Genomic DNA, 8,783 nt, shown 5'->3' with positions numbered 1-8,783 from the left:
GCCGGGGGCCATCTTCACCAGGGTTTGTGCTGGTGTCTCGGTCCTTGTCTGGTCCTCTGATTCTCACAACCCAGCCCTTGGGCTTGGTGGCGTGTCCCCACCGCTGGTGCGGTGGCCGCGAGACCCATCAGGAGCCACTTGGCCGCTGTGACATTGACCTCCAGGGAAAGGCGACTGATCGTGCCCTTTCTGCGACTGGTTCCTTCCTGTCACTGATGTGCCCTTTCTGCGACTGGTTCCTTCCTGTCACTCTGATGTGCCCTTTCTGCGACTGGTTCCTTCCTGTCACTCAGGCCTCAGCACAAAGCCACCTTCTCAGGCCTGCCGTGTCCCACCCCAGCCTCACCGGCCCCATCTCCCTGTTTAATCTGTGTCCTCTGACATTTCTTGCTCATTTTTCTGTTTGTCTCTTAACTCACTAAAATGTTTGCTCGCTCATGAGAGGGGTCTTCGTCTACTTAATCGATTGGGTCCTGGCTCCAAGGTCCATGTGGTGTCAGCTGTGTAGCAGCCCTTTAATAGGTGTTGAATGAATGAATGAGTGGATAGCTGTGTGAGCTGCTTGACCATGCTGAGTCTAGGTTTCCTCATCTATAAATGAGGATCTGACCCACTTCTTAATAAGAAGGCCTGACATGTCTGAGCCGCCTGGAGGTAAGAATGGCCCTGACCCGCAGATGTGCGAGAGGAGGACTGGGACGGTGCTAGAGCTGAGATTTCCGCCATCGCCACCGCCACCGCCAGCCCCGGTGCGCAGTCAAGTCCCGTGTGGGGAAGGCTCCCCCTGCGCCTTGAATGCAGCAGGTGCCCTTGCAGCTTCCCGTGGAGCCAGACGTTGAAGAGTGGCTGAGGCTCTTGCCTCTTGGAAGCCCAGAAGGAGGCTCTCCGATGGGCCCCCAAACATTTTTTCCAACAAGGACATCTTTCATGCTTCTTCGTTCCGGGCCCCTGTTTTGAAACCAAACAAGGACACATCACTGCCATTCCAGCGGCTCAGCATGAGCCCGTGCTTTGTTCCCGCTTTGTTCCCACGCAGAGGCATGTCAGCCCGGAGCAAAGTCAGGCACTTGACATTTCCCGGAGCCTGGGCGGCCTCCTCCGGGGCAGACAGTGTCTGGCCGCTGGCCTTAGGGAGACTGACACCAGGTCACAAACTCCATTCCTGCCTGAGACCCGGAGGGGTCAGAGGGCCCCAGGCCGTGTGGACCAGTGGCCTCGTGCAGCCCCTTGCCCTGTTCTCCCAGTTAGAGGGGGTGGGGGTGGGGTGGGGGCAGGGTGGGTTTCAGAGCCCACTCATTGCCTCAAGGCCAGAGCCCCTCGGCTGTTTGCACGTCCTCCACGATCAAGCTCCCACACTGGTCACTTCAGCAAAGCCGTCCTGTGGTCCTGACAGTGCTGAGCTCAGCGACCTGCCTGGTGCCAGCCTCCTGCCTCCCGGAGTCATCGGTGTCCACTGCTCTCCCCCAGCCCTGAGAACGCCCCCGCCCCAGGTGGGAACTTGCAAGGCATTAAACTCCTAAGGGAGGCCTCCCGGTGGCCGCCAGGCGGGGACTTTGAAGGTCCACTGGGTCCCGTTGCTGGCCCCCACTTCAGAGAGGAGGAAGTACAGCACAGATGGGCTAAGCAGTTTAGGCAGAGTGATCAGGAGGCAGATTTCTGCTCAGAATCAGCCGGAGCTTTCGAGTGGCACACGAGTTGTTGAGCGTGGCGGGGGCTGCCTGTGGGAGGTGGGAGTACCGGTCATCACGGGGTGTGAGCAGAGGCTGGTGCACCGGCCTGCCGCTTGCTGGGGTGGGCGAGGGTTGAGCTGCGGCCCAGCCTAGCTTGCAAGGCCCCCCACGCTGCTGGGACGGGCTCAGCCTGTGCGTCTGTACCTTTGCTGATGCTCTCCCTGCTGCCTGGAGGCCTTTTCACAGGGTGAGAACTGTCCAGCCTCAGGCCCCAGCTAATAGCCCCTGCGGGAACCCCTCCCCTGCTCAACCCTCCCCCAGGCTCCTTGGCTGCTGTGGGCACAGGGCATGGCTGCCATGAACCTGGGGCTCCTGGTGAGGACCCCCAGTGCCCAGCACACAGCCGGGCTGTGGCCGTGAACTGAGCTGGGCCCAGATGTTCTGAGGGAAGGAATAGGATCCCTCTCAGACCCTGGGGAGGGGCAAGGACACATGGTGACATTCGTGGCCTCTTCTTCCACACAAATGGATTAAAAACGATGTTTTAGCCCTGCCTGGTGTGGTTCAGTGGATAGAGCGTCGGCCTGCGGACTGAAAGGTCCCAGGTTCGATTCCGGTCAGGGGCACATGCCTGGGTTATGGGTTTGATCCCCAGTGTGGGGCATGCAGGAGGCAGCTGATCAATGATTCTCTCTCATCATTAGTGTTTCTATCTCTCCCTTTCTCTCTGAAATCAATAATAAAAAAATCTCTACATCAGTTTAAAAAAATGATATTTTACCACTGCATTTGGTATAAAGACAAATATATTTATCATTAAAACATTTTGAACTAAAAGCTAATTTTTTTTATTTTTATTTAAGAGAAAGTAAACAGTGTCTGTGGGCCCATAAAAGTACGGTGAGCCCGAGGCTCCGTGTCTGCTGTGCTGCCACTCGGGAACCAGCAGGCCCTCAGCCTGTTCCCTTAGTGCAGCGGTCGGCAAACTCATTCGTCAACAGAGCCACATATCAACAGTACAACGATTGAGATTTCTCTTGAGAGCCAAATTTTTTAAACTTAAACTTCTAACGGCACTTCAAAATAGACTCGCCCAGGCCGTGGTATTTTGTGGAAGAGCCACACTCAAGGGGCCAAAGAGCTGCATGTGGCTCACGAGCCGCAGTTTGCCGACCATGGGTCTAGGGGATGGTCTGCAGCTGAGGTCCCAGACCCAGCTTTCCTGCACTCAGGGCCCCGGGGGTCCCAGACACAGGATGAAGATCCGAGAAGGGTTCGAGAGCAGGTAAAGAACACCGGGAGCGGATGCTCCTCGCCCAGGCTCTATCTCCTTCCCGCTGCCCTTCCCTCCCTCCTCTGCCTAGCAACAAAGCAGGCTGAGCACCGCGGGTGCAGCCCAAGCCGGGACTGTGGTTAGGAGGACAAAGAGGAGGGAGTCATCCATGAGTCATTAACAGCCTGCCCTGGAGGGGCTCCCGTCTCCCAGGAGATAAACCAGCACCTGGAACTCCAGACCGAATGGGCCCTGAGCCGCAGGCCAAGGGAGGCTCTCCCCCTGACGGTTCTGGGAAGCCTCCCAGAGTGGGGGGCTTGGCGCCGGGCCCTGGAATATTTCTGGAGGGTAGAGGCACCCTGCGACTGCCAGGCTAGTCTTCACCTGAAAGCTTGGCTAAAGATGCAGATTACACCCGTGCACCCAATGTCTCCCCCTCGAAACCCCGTGCAGACGACAGAGGGGATTTCTTCTGTTCTCTTTCAGGTAGAAGCCCACAAGGACGGGCAAGCAGGACAGGAGACCAAACCTGCACCGTTTCTTTTTCTTCCTTTATTTTTCTCGGTGGGGGTGGTGGTGATGTGGTGCAAATCGGCATTTTTGAAGCCGGAAAGTAGATGGAGGATGGCAACTGACTTAGGGATTCCAAAAAGCCACCTCCAGATGCACAGGGCTCCGCACCAGCGTGACTTACCCCACAGAATTGCCAAGGGTTCGGCCCCAGCTGGAACCTAAGGCGGGGGTAGTGGGTGGAGGCAAAATAACGATCAGTCAGACCCTCAGATCCCTCCCAGATCTGCCAGGCAGTCACCCCGGAACCATCAGAAGACTGGCTGTTCTCTGGTGATGGTGAGCCAGGGGTCCCTGGCCTAGGGAGAGGGCAGGCACACCAAAAACAGCCCAGAACCTGGGGCTTCTGAGTGCTGGAGCCCCTGCCCTGCTCCCGGGGCAGTGAGGTCTTTAACACCGCCCCCCCCCCCCCCCCGCCCCCTCACTGCCCAGGCAGGACACTGAAGCATCCTCTCTGGAGAATCTGGTCCTCCAAGAACAAATTCCTAAAAACACTGACATGGGGGGGTGGGGTCCCAAACCAGCACCCCCAGATCTCCCTTCAGTGGAGTACAAGGGTCTATCCCAACACACCCCGAGGAACAAGTCGACTCTGACCATGTATATCTTGAACTTGGAAAAACAAGTAAGTAAGGTGAAAGTTAAAAAAGACAAACAGCACCAGCCATTACCTTATGACCCAGCAATTCCACTCCCAGGAAATGAAGAGATATGTCCACACAGAAATTATACACCGATGTTTACAGCAGCATTGCTCTGAACAGCTAAGAGACAGAGACAACCCAAATGCCCAGCCTCGGGTGAATGGATGAACTGCTGTGAGCCATGCAATGGAATATTACTGGGCCATGAAAAGGGATGGAGTGCTGACACTTGCTACAAGGAGGATGACCCTTGAGGACATTCTTCTCAGTGAAAGAAGCCAGACCCCCAAGGTCACGTTGTTGTTCCTTTTAAGCGAAATGCCTGGGATAGGCAAATCCACCGAGACAGAAAGCAGGTTAGCGGTCGTCAGGGCCAGAGGAAGGGAGGACGGGGCGTGAGTACCTACGGGTACCGGTGTCTTTCTGGGGTGATGAGGAAGGGTCAAACGAGAGAGGACTGGTGGTCCTACGACACTGTGAATGTCCTAAATGCCACTCAGGATTGCACACTTCAGAATGGCTAATTGTATGTTATACGGACTTCAGCTCCAATCAAAGGAAGTCACAGAAGCACCAGGCACAGAGCCAGGTTTCAGGTGACTCCTCTCGATGCAGAGAACACCTGGGTTAACCACGAGGCTCTGCTCCAAGACAGGTCATTCGAGCCACACACTCCATGTTCTCTCCAGTGGTCACACGGCATCTTATGGGGTTTTATTTGGTGTTTTTTGTTTGTTTGTTTGTTTTGTTTGTGTGTTTTTTTTTAATTAGTAGTGATTTTTATATATTCGGTGCATAAATTTACATTATTTTTTCTTTTTTTTAAATTACTTTATTGATTAAGGTATCACATATTTGTCCTACGGAATCTTATGTTTTATTATCATTACTTCTAATCCTTACTCCAGGACGTGCTCACTGATTTTTTTTTAGGGGGGGAGGGAAGGAGAGAGACATCAATGTGAGGGAGAAACATCCATCAATTGCCTCCCGACCAGGGATGGAACCCACAGTCGAGGTGTGTGCCCTCACCAGGAATCGAACCCACAAGTTTCAGTGCCTGGGGTGACACTCCAGCCAGAGCGCCAGTGGTTACTTTTTACGAAGGAAAAAGAAACAAGTGCAATTAATTTTGATGCGATAGTTTCTTCGACTCAATATAGCCAAGATATTGTCATTTCAACATAGCAACATTATTAATTACTAATTACTAATCAACATATAAAAATTACTAATGAGATCTCTCCTTCATATAAGTCTTTGAAATAAGGGTGAACACCTCCACCTGGGCTGGCCGCGTTCCCGGCTTCAGAGCCAGCTCCCGCCCCGCCCCCCGCCCCCCGCCCCCCCCCCCCCCCCCCCCAGATATGGCTCTGCGGGCCCTCAAACTGGAGTCTCAGGACCTCACCTGCAGTGGACGAGGGTGTTAAACTTTAGTGGGTTTGGAGTCCATGAATTAAAAACAAATTGGCTGTAATTGTGTTTAGGATTATCGAACAATCGCTTTAACAATAAGTCCTACTGCCGGTTGCCAGAGGGAAGGTGGGTTGAGGCACTGGGTGAAAAAAGTGAGGGGATTAAGAAATACAAACTGGTGGTTACAAAATACTCACGGGGATTAGTCAATAATGGGGTACTGATGGGTACTGGGAATGTCGGGGAGCACTTTGTGAAGTGTCTGATTATCTGACCACTGTGCTGTACACCTGAAACTAATACAAAATAGTATTGAATGTAAACTGTGATTAAAAAAAATAAAGATAGAAAATAAGTCCTAAATTAAATGTAGAATCGTCATAGGACCCACCTCTGAGCGTATACCCCAAAACACTGAAACCAGGGGCTCGAGCAGATATTTACACAGCAATGTCATAGCAGCGTTATTCACAGCAGCGGAAAGGCGAAAACCAGCTGCTGGTGGGTGAAATGCCCATCGCGGATGAATGGATAAACAAAATGTGGTCCGTCCATACAATGGGATATTATTCATGAAAAGAAAGGAAATTCGGACACGCGCTGCAGCAGGTGAAGCCGGAGGACGTGGCACTAAGCGACATAAGCCAATCACAAAGGACAAGCACCGAGTGACCCACTCCTGTGCCGTCCCTAGAGGCGGCAAAGCAGAGGGACTGAGTGGAGCGGTGGCTGCTGGGCTGAGGGCGGGGAGTGGGTGATGAACGGGGACAGTTTCCATGTGGGAAGACGGGAAGGTTCTGGAGATGGATGGAGGTGACTCACGGCTGCACACGATGCCCATGTCCTCAATGCCACTGAGCTGCACACGTTAAAATGGTTAAGATGGTAAATGAAATGTTACGTGTGTTTTACCGAAATCAAATACCAAGTCCTGCCGCCAGCATGTTTGGATTTGTGTGGCCTGGGGCTGCTGAGACTTACGGTCACTGGTGGCTGGTGAGAGCCGATGGGGGAGACGTACGTGCCGTCCAGGTTCCCACCCGGCCAGGGCCTCGCAGGTGCGTGGGTGGGGGGAGAACGGAGAAGGAAGGAGGAAGGCCCCAGAGAACCAGCCCCTTGGAGCAAATCTTATTGCTTCTGCTAATCTTTCTTCCCTTGTTTTGTCGTTTGCTCTGGTTTTCATGTTGGAGGCGCGCACAGGAGGAGGGTTACAGCGGCTCAGTGCAGTTAGGAAACACTGCAATAAAAATGACTGCAGACAACGCCGGGGGCCACGGGAAACGCTCTGTAAGAGCCTGCGTGCATGGCTGGTTTGGGCTAATGTGTGGTCTGGCTTCTGGGTCTGTCTGCCCGGAGGCAGGGTCATCTCGGTGTCCCCACGGGCTTGGCACTAGGGCCAGTCTCAGGGTTGTTTCCTGAGTGTGTGAGTGAGGAGTACATGAATGCAAGTAAAAACAAAACAAAACATTGAAACCTGTAAAGAATTGTGGTGAGTTTATTTGAGCCAAACTGTCGACATATGCCGGGAAGCAGAACCTCAACCAATTGAGATAATGCTCCGGAGATTGGCGGGTTACATTTGTATTTATACATTGCAATCAAAGGAGGGACATAGGTGGGTTACATGAAATCCACTGGTGATAGATTAAGGAAGTGGGATAAAGCAAAGAAGGGGGAAACCCCTGGGATTGGATAAAAAGTGAAATGATGGACACATACTTAGGTGGGTGCAGGAACAATTAACATGATAATGAAGGAATTTGTAGGACAGCCTGGCGCTCAGGCACATTAAGTTGTGCCCCAAGGAGTCCAGAAAAGGGAAGTTACCAGTTACCCAGACATTTCAAGGGTATGTTATCATAGATGCAAAAAGACAGATAGGCTCAGCGAAGGTAAAGGTTGACCTTGTCAGTGAAGATACTGGCCTAGGACGTAACTGCCCACCATCACTGCTTTTAGTTAAAGTTTAATTTCAGACCATCCTTTGTGGTGACTTTAGGTCTCTGAGTTTTCAAGACCGCCATGCAGGCCTCCCCTGAGCTGTCAGGTCAGCATGTGGCCCCTTTCGTCCACAAGAGGAAGGGGGAGTTCATTGTGGGGCTGGGTGTGGAGGGGGGAGCAGGGGAGGCTTGGGGGGGGGGGGGTGCATCCTGGCCTGCAAGAGGAAGTTTGAGGAGATTGGGTGTTGGTGGGCCTCTTAGGGTGAGGCTGACCAAGCTCGGCTCTGGCCTGCGATGGCACAACCCGGACCCAACTGGAGCCCCCACACCTCAGGGTGGGGAGCCTCGGGGTGCTGCCCGCGCTGGGGCAGGGGCCCAGGTCTCTGACCCCTCTTGGCCATCACATTACAGGGCATGGCTGTGTGATCGTGGGCAGGTCACCGTCCAGGTCTGAGCTTCTGTCCCTGAGGATGGGCTCAGGGTTGGGGCAGGAACACAGCAGGAACCAGCAGGGCCTAGACTCTCCCGCGGAGCCCCAGGGGGCAGCTCGGGGCCGCGGAGTGACCGTCGTCCGGCCCTGACTTCGAAGCGGCCCCTCTCCCGGCTCCAGGGCCGGAGACGGCAGAAGCTCAGTGTCGTTTGCAAACATAAATGCAGAGGCCTGGCTGGTGCGCCCCGGTGGCAGATGCCCCTCCTGCAGCCCCAGGGTCTGCCATGTGATCAGCCGTGCCTCTTCCTGCCCTCAGGGCCTAGGTGCCAGCAGCCCTGGGACCGTGGGTGAAGGGGGCAGGCGGGGCAAACTCCCTGGCGCTGGAGGACACGGCGTCGGAAAGCAGGAGCTCTGAAGCTCCCGGCCGGCCTGGGTTCAGGCTGGCGCCACACTGGCGAGCCCTGGGACTTCCAAGCCTCTCCCGGCCTCAGTTTCCACATCTGTAAAGTGGAGATGGTCCCTCCTGCGTGGAGAAGGCCCCTCCTGACCTGGAGCAGCAGGCGGAGGTAAGGCAGCTGGCCCTCTGCTAAAATCAGGGGCTTTAAGTTGGCGACCATCTTGGTGGTCCCTGGAAGGGGTGGGCTGGCTGGGGCCACCTCACATCCTCCCTTCAGCCCTAGGGAAGCTGTTTCCTGTGAGCTGCTGAGAGGCGATCAGGAAGCTGAGAAAAGGGGGGGTCAGTTTCAGGCTCAGCTCAGCCGCCCGCTGTGTGTACGAGCAGGTCACTCCCCCTCTCTGGGCCTCTGCTTCCTCTTTGGGGTCTGGTCTTGAAAACAGTTC

Source organism: Cnephaeus nilssonii, assembly GCF_951640355.1.
Source record: "Cnephaeus nilssonii genome assembly, chromosome: 6".
Classification (NCBI taxonomy): Eukaryota; Metazoa; Chordata; class Mammalia; order Chiroptera; family Vespertilionidae; genus Cnephaeus; species Cnephaeus nilssonii.
The sequence above is the reverse complement of the archived record's forward strand: the minus strand, read 5'-3'. Positions refer to the sequence as shown.